Raw genomic sequence first — 13281 nt, 5'->3', positions numbered from 1 at the left:
CAGACATATGAGGGGTGGGTGCAGAGGACTCCCAGCAGTGCCCAGACATATGAGGGGTGGGTGCAGAGGACTCCCAGCAGTGGACAGAGATATGAGGGGTGGGTGCAGAGGACTCCCAGCAGTGGACAGAGATATGAGGGGTGGGTGCAGAGGACTCCCAGCAGTGCCCAGATATATGAGGGGTGGGTGCATATCACTACCAGCAGTGTCGAGACATATGAGGGGTGGGTGCAGAGGGCTCCCAGCAGTGGACAGAGATATGAGAGGTGGGTGCAGAGGACTCCCAGCAGTGTCCAGACATATGAGGGGTGGGTGCAGAGGACTCCCAGCAGTGGAAAGACATATGAGGGGTGGGTGCAGAGGACTCCTAGCAGTGCCCAGACATATGAGGGGTGGGTGCAGAGGACTCCCAGCAGTGCCCAGACATATGAGGGGTGGGTGCATATCACTACCAGCAGTGGACAGAGATATGAGGGGTGGGTGCAGAAGACTCACAGCAGTGCACAGACATATGAGGGGTGGGTGCAGAGGACTCCCAGCAGTGTCCAGACATATAGGGGGTGGGTGCAGAGGACTCCCAGCAGTGAAAAGACAAATGAGGGGTGGGTGTAGAGGACTCCCAGCAGTGCCCAGACATATGAGGGGTGGGTGCAGGGGACTCCCAGCAGTGTCCAGACATATGAGGGGTGGGTGCATATCACTACCAGCAGTGGACAGACATATGAGGGGTGGGTGCAGAGGACTCCCAGCAGTGGACAGACATATGAGGGGTGGGTGCATATCACTACCAGCAGTGCCCAGACATATGAGGGGTGGGTTCATATCACTACCAGCAGTATCCAGACATATGAGGGGTGGGTGCAGAGGACTCCCAGCAGTGGACAGACATATGAGGGGTGGGTGCATATCACTACCAGCAGTGCCCAGACATATGAGGGGTGGGTGCAGAGGACTCCCAGCAGTGGACAGACATATGAGGGGTGGGTGCATATCACTACCAGCAGTGCCCAAACATGAGGGCTAGGTGCAGAGGACTCCCAGCAGTGGACAGACATATGAGGGGTGGGTGCAGAGGACTCCCAGAAGTGGAGAGACATATGAGGGGTGGGTGCAGAGGCCTCCCAGCAGTGGACAGAGATATGAGGGGTGGGTGCAGAGGACTCCCAGCAGTGCCCAGACATATGAGGGGTGGGTGCATATCAATACCAGCAGTGTCCAGACATATGAGGGGTGGGAGCAGAGGCCTCCCAGCAGTGTACAGAGATATGAGAGGTGGGTGCAGAGGACTCCCAGGAGTGTCCAGACATATGAGGGGTGGGTGCAGAGGACTCCCAGCAGTGGAAAGACATATGAGGGGTGGGAGCAGAGGACTCCCAGCAGTGCCCAGACATATGAGGCGTGGGTGCAGAGGACTCCCAGCAGTGCGCAGACATATGAGGGGTGGGTGCATATCACTACCAGCAGTGGACAGAGATATGGGGGGTGGGTGCAGAAGACTCACAGCAGTGCACAGACATATGAGGGGTGGGTGCAGAGGACTCCCAGCAGTGGAAAGACATATGAGGGGTGGGTGCAGAGGACTCCCAGCAGTGCCCAGACATATGAGGGGTGGGTGCAGAGGACTCCCAGCAGTGTCCAGACATATGAGGGGTGGGTGCATATCACTACCAGCAGTGGACAGACATATGAGGGGTGGGTGCAGAGGACTCCCAGCAGTGGACAGAAATATGAGGGGTGGGTGCAGAGGACTCCCAGCAGTGCCCAGACATATGAGGGGTGGGTTCATATCACTACCAGCAGTATCCAGACATATGAGGGGTGGGTGCAGAGGACTCCCAGCAGTGGACAGACATATGAGGGGTGGGTGCATATCACTACCAGCAGTGCCCAGACATATGAGGGGTGGGTGCAGAGGACTCCCAGCAGTGGACAGACATATGAGGGGTGGGTGCATATCACTACCAGCAGTGCCCAAACATATGAGGGCTAGGTGCAGAGGACTCCCAGCAGTGGACAGACATATGAGGGGTGGGTGCAGAGGACTCCCAGAAGTGGAGAGACATATGAGGGGTGGGTGCAGAGGCCTCCCAGCAGTGGACAGAGATATGAGGGGTGGGTGCAGAGGACTCCCAGCAGTGCCCAGACATATGAGGGGTGGGTGCAGAGGACTGCCAGCAGTGGACAGAGATATGAGGGGTGGGTGCAGAGGACTCCCAGCATTGGACAGAGATATGAGGGGTGGGTGCAGAGGACTCCCAGCAGTGCCCAGCCATATGAGGGGTGGGTGCATATCACTACCAGAAGGGGCCAGACATACGAGGGGTGGGTGCAGAGGCCTCCCAGCAGTGGAAAGACATATGAAGGGTGGGTGCAGAGGACTCCCAGCAGTGCCCAGACATATGAGGGGTGGGTGCAGAGGACTCCCAGCAGTGGACAGAGTTACGAGGGGTGGGTGCAGAGGACTCCCAGCAGTGGACAGAGATATGAGGGGTGGGTGCAGAGGACTCCCAGCAGTGCCCAGACATATGAGGGGTGGGTGCATATCAATACCAGCAGTGTCCAGACATATGAGGGGTGGGAGCAGAGGCCTCCCAGCAGTGTACAGAGATATGAGAGGTGGGTGCAGAGGACTCCCAGGAGTGTCCAGACATATGAGGGGTGGGTGCAGAGGACTCCCAGCAGTGGAAAGACATATGAGGGGTGGGAGCAGAGGACTCCCAGCAGTGCCCAGACATATGAGGCGTGGGTGCAGAGGACTCCCAGCAGTGCGCAGACATATGAGGGGTGGGTGCATATCACTACCAGCAGTGGACAGAGATATGGGGGGTGGGTGCAGAAGACTCACAGCAGTGCACAGACATATGAGGGGTGGGTGCAGAGGACTCCCAGCAGTGGAAAGACATATGAGGGGTGGGTGCAGAGGACTCCCAGCAGTGCCCAGACATATGAGGGGTGGGTGCAGAGGACTCCCAGCAGTGTCCAGACATATGAGGGGTGGGTGCATATCACTACCAGCAGTGGACAGACATATGAGGGGTGGGTGCAGAGGACTCCCAGCAGTGGACAGAAATATGAGGGGTGGGTGCAGAGGACTCCCAGCAGTGCCCAGACATATGAGGGGTGGGTTCATATCACTACCAGCAGTATCCAGACATATGAGGGGTGGGTGCAGAGGACTCCCAGCAGTGGACAGACATATGAGGGGTGGGTGCATATCACTACCAGCAGTGCCCAGACATATGAGGGGTGGGTGCAGAGGACTCCCAGCAGTGGACAGACATATGAGGGGTGGGTGCATATCACTACCAGCAGTGCCCAAACATATGAGGGCTAGGTGCAGAGGACTCCCAGCAGTGGACAGACATATGAGGGGTGGGTGCAGAGGACTCCCAGAAGTGGAGAGACATATGAGGGGTGGGTGCAGAGGCCTCCCAGCAGTGGACAGAGATATGAGGGGTGGGTGTAGAGGACTCCCAGCAGTGCCCAGACATATGAGGGGTGGGTGCAGAGGACTGCCAGCAGTGGACAGAGATATGAGGGGTGGGTGCAGAGGACTCCCAGCATTGGACAGAGATATGAGGGGTGGGTGCAGAGGACTCCCAGCAGTGCCCAGCCATATGAGGGGTGGGTGCATATCACTACCAGAAGGGGCCAGACATACGAGGGGTGGGTGCAGAGGCCTCCCAGCAGTGGAAAGACATATGAAGGGTGGGTGCAGAGGACTCCCAGCAGTGCCCAGACATATGAGGGGTGGGTGCAGAGGACTCCCAGCAGTGGACAGAGTTACGAGGGGTGGGTGCAGAGGACTCCCAGCAGTGGACAGAGATATGAGGGGTGGGTGCAGAGGACTCCCAGCAGTGCCCAGACATATGAGGGGTGGGTGCATATCAATACCAGCAGTGTCCAGACATATGAGGGGTGGGAGCAGAGGCCTCCCAGCAGTGTACAGAGATATGAGAGGTGGGTGCAGAGGACTCCCAGGAGTGTCCAGACATATGAGGGGTGGGTGCAGAGGACTCCCAGCAGTGGAAAGACATATGAGGGGTGGGAGCAGAGGACTCCCAGCAGTGCCCAGACATATGAGGCGTGGGTGCAGAGGACTCCCAGCAGTGCGCAGACATATGAGGGGTGGGTGCATATCACTACCAGCAGTGGACAGAGATATGGGGGGTGGGTGCAGAAGACTCACAGCAGTGCACAGACATATGAGGGGTGGGTGCAGAGGACTCCCAGCAGTGGAAAGACATATGAGGGGTGGGTGCAGAGGACTCCCAGCAGTGCCCAGACATATGAGGGGTGGGTGCAGAGGACTCCCAGCAGTGTCCAGACATATGAGGGGTGGGTGCATATCACTACCAGCAGTGGACAGACATATGAGGGGTGGGTGCAGAGGACTCCCAGCAGTGGACAGAAATATGAGGGGTGGGTGCAGAGGACTCCCAGCAGTGCCCAGACATATGAGGGGTGGGTTCATATCACTACCAGCAGTATCCAGACATATGAGGGGTGGGTGCAGAGGACTCCCAGCAGTGGACAGACATATGAGGGGTGGGTGCATATCACTACCAGCAGTGCCCAGACATATGAGGGGTGGGTGCAGAGGACTCCCAGCAGTGGACAGACATATGAGGGGTGGGTGCATATCACTACCAGCAGTGCCCAAACATATGAGGGCTAGGTGCAGAGGACTCCCAGCAGTGGACAGACATATGAGGGGTGGGTGCAGAGGACTCCCAGAAGTGGAGAGACATATGAGGGGTGGGTGCAGAGGCCTCCCAGCAGTGGACAGAGATATGAGGGGTGGGTGCAGAGGACTCCCAGCAGTGCCCAGACATATGAGGGGTGGGTGCATATCAATACCAGCAGTGTCCAGACATATGAGGGGTGGGAGCAGAGGCCTCCCAGCAGTGTACAGAGATATGAGAGGTGGGTGCAGAGGACTCCCAGGAGTGTCCAGACATATGAGGGGTGGGTGCAGAGGACTCCCAGCAGTGGAAAGACATATGAGGGGTGGGAGCAGAGGACTCCCAGCAGTGCCCAGACATATGAGGCGTGGGTGCAGAGGACTCCCAGCAGTGCGCAGACATATGAGGGGTGGGTGCATATCACTACCAGCAGTGGACAGAGATATGGGGGGTGGGTGCAGAAGACTCACAGCAGTGCACAGACATATGAGGGGTGGGTGCAGAGGACTCCCAGCAGTGGAAAGACATATGAGGGGTGGGTGCAGAGGACTCCCAGCAGTGCCCAGACATATGAGGGGTGGGTGCAGAGGACTCCCAGCAGTGTCCAGACATATGAGGGGTGGGTGCATATCACTACCAGCAGTGGACAGACATATGAGGGGTGGGTGCAGAGGACTCCCAGCAGTGGACAGAAATATGAGGGGTGGGTGCAGAGGACTCCCAGCAGTGCCCAGACATATGAGGGGTGGGTTCATATCACTACCAGCAGTATCCAGACATATGAGGGGTGGGTGCAGAGGACTCCCAGCAGTGGACAGACATATGAGGGGTGGGTGCATATCACTACCAGCAGTGCCCAAACATATGAGGGCTAGGTGCAGAGGACTCCCAGCAGTGGACAGACATATGAGGGGTGGGTGCAGAGGACTCCCAGAAGTGGAGAGACATATGAGGGGTGGGTGCAGAGGCCTCCCAGCAGTGGACAGAGATATGAGGGGTGGGTGCAGAGGACTCCCAGCAGTGCCCAGACATATGAGGGGTGGGTGCAGAGGACTGCCAGCAGTGGACAGAGATATGAGGGGTGGGTGCAGAGGACTCCCAGCATTGGACAGAGATATGAGGGGTGGGTGCAGAGGACTCCCAGCAGTGCCCAGCCATATGAGGGGTGGGTGCATATCACTACCAGAAGGGGCCAGACATACGAGGGGTGGGTGCAGAGGACTCCCAGCAGTGGACAGACATATGAGGGGTGGGTGCATATCACTACCACCAGTGCCCAGACATATGAGGGGTGGGTGCAGATGACTCCCAGCAGTGTCCAGACATATGAGGGGTGGGTGCAGAGGACTCCCAGCAGTGGAAAGACATATGAGGGGTGGGTGCAGAGGACTCCCAACAGTGCCCAGACATATGAGGGGTGGGTGTAGAGGACTTCCAGTAGTGGACAGAGATATGAGGGGTGGGTGCAGAGGACTCCCAGCAGTGCCCAGACATATGAGGGATGGGTGCATATCACTACCAGCAGTGTCCAGACATATGAGGGGTGGGTGCAGAGGACACCCAGCAGTGGACAGACATATGAGGGGTGGGTGCATATCACTACCAGCAGTGCCCAGACATATGAGGGGTGGGTGCAGAGGACTCCTAGCAGTGGACAGACATATGAGGGGTGGGTGCATATCACTACCAGCAGTGCCCAGACATATGAGGGCTAGGTGCAGAGGACTCCCAGCAGTGGACAGACATATGAGGTGTGGGTGCAGAGGACTCCCAGAAGTGGACAGACATATGAGGGGTGGGTGCAGAGGCCTCCCAGCAGTGGACAGAGATATGAGGGGTGGGTGCAGAGGACTCCCAGCAGTGGATAGACATATGAGGGGTGGGTGCAGAGGCCTCCCAGCAGTGGACAGAGATATGAGGGGTGGGTGCAGAGGACTCCCAGCAGTGCCCAGACATATGAGGGGTGGGTGCAGAGGACTCCCAGCAGTGGACAGAGATATGAGGGGTGGGTGCAGAGGACTCCCAGCAGTGGACAGAGATATGAGGGGTGGGTGCGGAGGACTCCCAGCAGTGCCCAGCCATATGAGGGGTGGGTGCATATCACTACCAGAAGGGGCCAGACATACAAGGGGTGGGTGCAGAGGACTCCCAGCAGTGGACAGACATATGAGGGGTGGGTGCATATCACTACCAGCAGTGTGCAGACATATGCGAGATGGGTGCAGAGGACTCCCAGCAGTGGACAGACATATGAGGGGTGGGTGCAGAGGACTCCCAGCAGTGCCCAGACATATGAGGGGTGGGTGCATATCACTACCAGCAGTGCCCAGACATATGAGGGGTGGGTGCAGCAGAGGACTCCCAGCAGTGCCCAGACATATGAGGGGTGGGTGCAGAGGACTCCCAGCAGTGGACAGAGTTACGAGGGGTGGGTGCAGAGGACTCCCAGCAGTGGACAGAGATAAGAGGGGCGGTTGCAGAGGACTCCCAGCAGTGCCCAGAAATATGAGGGGTGGGTGCATATCACTACCAGCAGTGTCCAGACGTATGAGGGGTGGGTGCAGAGGCCTCTCAGCAGTGGAAAGACATATGAAGGGTGGGTGCAGAGGACTCCCAGCAGTGCCAAGACATATGAGGGGTGGGTGCAGAGGACTCCCAGCAGTGGACAGAGTTACGAGGGGTGGGTGCAGAGGACTCCCAGCAGTGGACAGAGATATGAGGGGTGGGTGCAGAGGACTCCCAGCAGTGCCCAGACATATGAGGGGTGGGTGCATATCACTACCAGCAGTGTCCAGACATATGAGGGGTGGGTGCAGAGGGCTCCCAGCAGTGGACAGAGATATGAGAGGTGGGTGCAGAGGACTCCCAGCAGTGTCCAGACATATGAGGGGTGGGTGCAGAGGAATCCCAGCAGTGGAAAGACATATGAGGGGTGGGTGCAGAGGACTCCCAGCAGTGCCCAGACATATGAGGCGTGGGTGCAGAGGACTCCCAGCAGTGCCCAGACATATGAGGGGTGGGTGCATATCACTACCAGCAGTGGACAGAGATATGGGGGGTGGGTGCAGAAGACTCACAGTAGTGCACAGACATATGAGGGGTGGGTGCAGAGGACTCCCAGCAGTGCCCAGACATATGAGGGGTGGGTGCAGAGGACTCCCAGCAGTGGACAGAGATATGAGGGGTGGGTGCAGAGGACTCCCAGCAGTGGACAGAGATATGAGGGGTGGGTGCAGAGGACTCCCAGCAGTGCCCAGATATATGAGGGGTGGGTGCATATCACTACCAGCAGTGTCGAGACATATGAGGGGTGGGTGCAGAGGGCTCCCAGCAGTGGACAGAGATATGAGAGGTGGGTGCAGAGGACTCCCAGCAGTGTCCAGACATATGAGGGGTGGGTGCAGAGGACTCCCAGCAGTGGAAAGACATATGAGGGGTGGGTGCAGAGGACTCCTAGCAGTGCCCAGACATATGAGGGGTGGGTGCAGAGGACTCCCAGCAGTGCCCAGACATATGAGGGGTGGGTGCATATCACTACCAGCAGTGGACAGAGATATGAGGGGTGGGTGCAGAAGACTCACAGCAGTGCACAGACATATGAGGGGTGGGTGCAGAGGACTCCCAGCAGTGTCCAGACATATAGGGGGTGGGTGCAGAGGACTCCCAGCAGTGAAAAGACAAATGAGGGGTGGGTGTAGAGGACTCCCAGCAGTGCCCAGACATATGAGGGGTGGGTGCAGGGGACTCCCAGCAGTGTCCAGACATATGAGGGGTGGGTGCATATCACTACCAGCAGTGGACAGACATATGAGGGGTGGGTGCAGAGGACTCCCAGCAGTGGACAGACATATGAGGGGTGGGTGCATATCACTACCAGCAGTGCCCAGACATATGAGGGGTGGGTGCATATCACTACCAGCAGTGCCCAGACATATGAGGGGTGGGTGCAGAGGACTCCCAGCAGTGTCCAGACATATGACGGGTGGGTGAATATCACTACCAGCAGTGGACAGACATATGAGGGGGGGGTGCAGAGGACTCCCAGCAGTGCCCAGACATATGAGGGGTGGGTTCATATCACTACCAGCAGTGCCCAGACATATGAGGGGTGGGTGCAGAGGACTCCCAGCAGTGGACAGACATATGAGGGGTGGGTGCATATCACTACCAGCAGTGCCCAGACATATGAGGGGTTGGTGCAGAGGACTCCCAGCAGTGGACAGACATATGAGGGGTGGGTGCAGAGGCCTCCCAGCAGTGGACAGAGATATGAGGGGTGGGTGCAGAGGCCGCCCAGCAGTGGACAGAGATATGAGGGCTGGGTGCAGAGGACTCCCAGCAGTGCCCAGACATATGAGGGGTGGGTGCAGAGGACTCCCAGCAGTGGACAGAGATATGAGGGGTGGGTGCAGAGGACTCCCAGCAGTGGACAGAGATATGAGGGGTGGGTGCAGAGGACTCCCAGCAGTGCCCAGCCATATGAGGGGTGGGTGCATATCACTACCAGCAGTGCCCAGACATATGAGGGGTGGGTGCATATCACTACCAGCAGTGCCCAGACATATGAGGGGTGGGTGCAGCAGAGGACTCCCAGCAGTGCCCAGACATATGAGGGGTGGGTGCAGAGGACTCCCAGCAGTGGACAGAGTTACGAGGGGTGGGTGCAGAGGACTCCCAGCAGTGGACAGAGATAAGAGGGGTGGGTGCAGAGGACTCCCAGCAGTGCCCAGACATATGAGGGGTGGGTGCATATCACTACCAGCAGTGTCCAGACATATGAGGGGTGGGAGCAGAGGCCTCCCAGCAGTGTACAGAGATATGAGAGGTGGGTGCATATCACTACCAGCAGTGTCCAGACGTATGAGGGGTGGGTGCAGAGGCCTCCCAGCAGTGGAAAGACATATGAAGGGTGGGTGCAGAGGACTCCCAGCAGTGCCCAGACATATGAGGGGTGGGTGCAGAGGACTCCCAGCAGTGGACAGAGTTACGAGGGGTGGGTGCAGAGGACTCCCAGCAGTGGACAGAGATATGAGGGGTGGGTGCAGAGGACTCCCAGCAGTGCCCAGACATATGAGGGGTGGGTGCATATCAATACCAGCATTGTCCAGACATATGAGGGGTGGGAGCAGAGGCCTCCCAGCAGTGGACAGAGATATGAGAGGTGGGTGCAGAGGACTCCCAGCAGTGTCCAGACATATGAGGGGTGGGTGCAGAGGAATCCCAGCAGTGGAAAGACATATGAGGGGTGGGTGCAGAGGACTCCCAGCAGTGCCCAGACATATGAGGCGTGGGTGCAGAGGACTCCCAGCAGTGCCCAGACATATGAGGGGTGGGTGCATATCACTACCAGCAGTGGACAGAGATATGGGGGGTGGGTGCAGAAGACTCACAGTAGTGCACAGACATATGAGGGGTGGGTGCAGAGGACTCCCAGCAGTGCCCAGACATATGAGGGGTGGGTGCAGAGGACTCCCAGCAGTGGACAGAGATATGAGGGGTGGGTGCAGAGGACTCCCAGCAGTGGACAGAGATATGAGGGGTGGGTGCAGAGGACTCCCAGCAGTGCCCAGATATATGAGGGGTGGGTGCATATCACTACCAGCAGTGTCGAGACATATGAGGGGTGGGTGCAGAGGGCTCCCAGCAGTGGACAGAGATATGAGAGGTGGGTGCAGAGGACTCCCAGCAGTGTCCAGACATATGAGGGGTGGGTGCAGAGGACTCCCAGCAGTGGAAAGACATATGAGGGGTGGGTGCAGAGGACTCCTAGCAGTGCCCAGACATATGAGGGGTGGGTGCAGAGGACTCCCAGCAGTGCCCAGACATATGAGGGGTGGGTGCATATCACTACCAGCAGTGGACAGAGATATGAGGGGTGGGTGCAGAAGACTCACAGCAGTGCACAGACATATGAGGGGTGGGTGCAGAGGACTCCCAGCAGTGTCCAGACATATAGGGGGTGGGTGCAGAGGACTCCCAGCAGTGAAAAGACAAATGAGGGGTGGGTGTAGAGGACTCCCAGCAGTGCCCAGACATATGAGGGGTGGGTGCAGGGGACTCCCAGCAGTGTCCAGACATATGAGGGGTGGGTGCATATCACTACCAGCAGTGGACAGACATATGAGGGGTGGGTGCAGAGGACTCCCAGCAGTGGACAGACATATGAGGGGTGGGTGCATATCACTACCAGCAGTGCCCAGACATATGAGGGGTGGGTTCATATCACTACCAGCAGTATCCAGACATATGAGGGGTGGGTGCAGAGGACTCCCAGCAGTGGACAGACATATGAGGGGTGGGTGCATATCACTACCAGCAGTGCCCAGACATATGAGGGGTGGGTGCAGAGGACTCCCAGCAGTGGACAGACATATGAGGGGTGGGTGCATATCACTACCAGCAGTGCCCAAACATGAGGGCTAGGTGCAGAGGACTCCCAGCAGTGGACAGACATATGAGGGGTGGGTGCAGAGGACTCCCAGAAGTGGAGAGACATATGAGGGGTGGGTGCAGAGGCCTCCCAGCAGTGGACAGAGATATGAGGGGTGGGTGCAGAGGACTCCCAGCAGTGCCCAGACATATGAGGGGTGGGTGCATATCAATACCAGCAGTGTCCAGACATATGAGGGGTGGGAGCAGAGGCCTCCCAGCAGTGTACAGAGATATGAGAGGTGGGTGCAGAGGACTCCCAGGAGTGTCCAGACATATGAGGGGTGGGTGCAGAGGACTCCCAGCAGTGGAAAGACATATGAGGGGTGGGAGCAGAGGACTCCCAGCAGTGCCCAGACATATGAGGCGTGGGTGCAGAGGACTCCCAGCAGTGCGCAGACATATGAGGGGTGGGTGCATATCACTACCAGCAGTGGACAGAGATATGGGGGGTGGGTGCAGAAGACTCACAGCAGTGCACAGACATATGAGGGGTGGGTGCAGAGGACTCCCAGCAGTGGAAAGACATATGAGGGGTGGGTGCAGAGGACTCCCAGCAGTGCCCAGACATATGAGGGGTGGGTGCAGAGGACTCCCAGCAGTGTCCAGACATATGAGGGGTGGGTGCATATCACTACCAGCAGTGGACAGACATATGAGGGGTGGGTGCAGAGGACTCCCAGCAGTGGACAGAAATATGAGGGGTGGGTGCAGAGGACTCCCAGCAGTGCCCAGACATATGAGGGGTGGGTTCATATCACTACCAGCAGTATCCAGACATATGAGGGGTGGGTGCAGAGGACTCCCAGCAGTGGACAGACATATGAGGGGTGGGTGCATATCACTACCAGCAGTGCCCAGACATATGAGGGGTGGGTGCAGAGGACTCCCAGCAGTGGACAGACATATGAGGGGTGGGTGCATATCACTACCAGCAGTGCCCAAACATATGAGGGCTAGGTGCAGAGGACTCCCAGCAGTGGACAGACATATGAGGGGTGGGTGCAGAGGACTCCCAGAAGTGGAGAGACATATGAGGGGTGGGTGCAGAGGCCTCCCAGCAGTGGACAGAGATATGAGGGGTGGGTGCAGAGGACTCCCAGCAGTGCCCAGACATATGAGGGGTGGGTGCAGAGGACTGCCAGCAGTGGACAGAGATATGAGGGGTGGGTGCAGAGGACTCCCAGCATTGGACAGAGATATGAGGGGTGGGTGCAGAGGACTCCCAGCAGTGCCCAGCCATATGAGGGGTGGGTGCATATCACTACCAGAAGGGGCCAGACATACGAGGGGTGGGTGCAGAGGCCTCCCAGCAGTGGAAAGACATATGAAGGGTGGGTGCAGAGGACTCCCAGCAGTGCCCAGACATATGAGGGGTGGGTGCAGAGGACTCCCAGCAGTGGACAGAGTTACGAGGGGTGGGTGCAGAGGACTCCCAGCAGTGGACAGAGATATGAGGGGTGGGTGCAGAGGACTCCCAGCAGTGCCCAGACATATGAGGGGTGGGTGCATATCAATACCAGCAGTGTCCAGACATATGAGGGGTGGGAGCAGAGGCCTCCCAGCAGTGTACAGAGATATGAGAGGTGGGTGCAGAGGACTCCCAGGAGTGTCCAGACATATGAGGGGTGGGTGCAGAGGACTCCCAGCAGTGGAAAGACATATGAGGGGTGGGAGCAGAGGACTCCCAGCAGTGCCCAGACATATGAGGCGTGGGTGCAGAGGACTCCCAGCAGTGCGCAGACATATGAGGGGTGGGTGCATATCACTACCAGCAGTGGACAGAGATATGGGGGGTGGGTGCAGAAGACTCACAGCAGTGCACAGACATATGAGGGGTGGGTGCAGAGGACTCCCAGCAGTGGAAAGACATATGAGGGGTGGGTGCAGAGGACTCCCAGCAGTGCCCAGACATATGAGGGGTGGGTGCAGAGGACTCCCAGCAGTGTCCAGACATATGAGGGGTGGGTGCATATCACTACCAGCAGTGGACAGACATATGAGGGGTGGGTGCAGAGGACTCCCAGCAGTGGACAGAAATATGAGGGGTGGGTGCAGAGGACTCCCAGCAGTGCCCAGACATATGAGGGGTGGGTTCATATCACTACCAGCAGTATCCAGACATATGAGGGGTGGGTGCAGAGGACTCCCAGCAGTGGACAGACAT

Source organism: Triturus cristatus, unplaced genomic scaffold (assembly GCF_964204655.1).
Source record: "Triturus cristatus unplaced genomic scaffold, aTriCri1.1 SCAFFOLD_657, whole genome shotgun sequence".
NCBI classification, from domain to species: domain Eukaryota; kingdom Metazoa; phylum Chordata; class Amphibia; order Caudata; family Salamandridae; genus Triturus; species Triturus cristatus.
The sequence above is the reverse complement of the archived record's forward strand: the minus strand, read 5'-3'. Positions refer to the sequence as shown.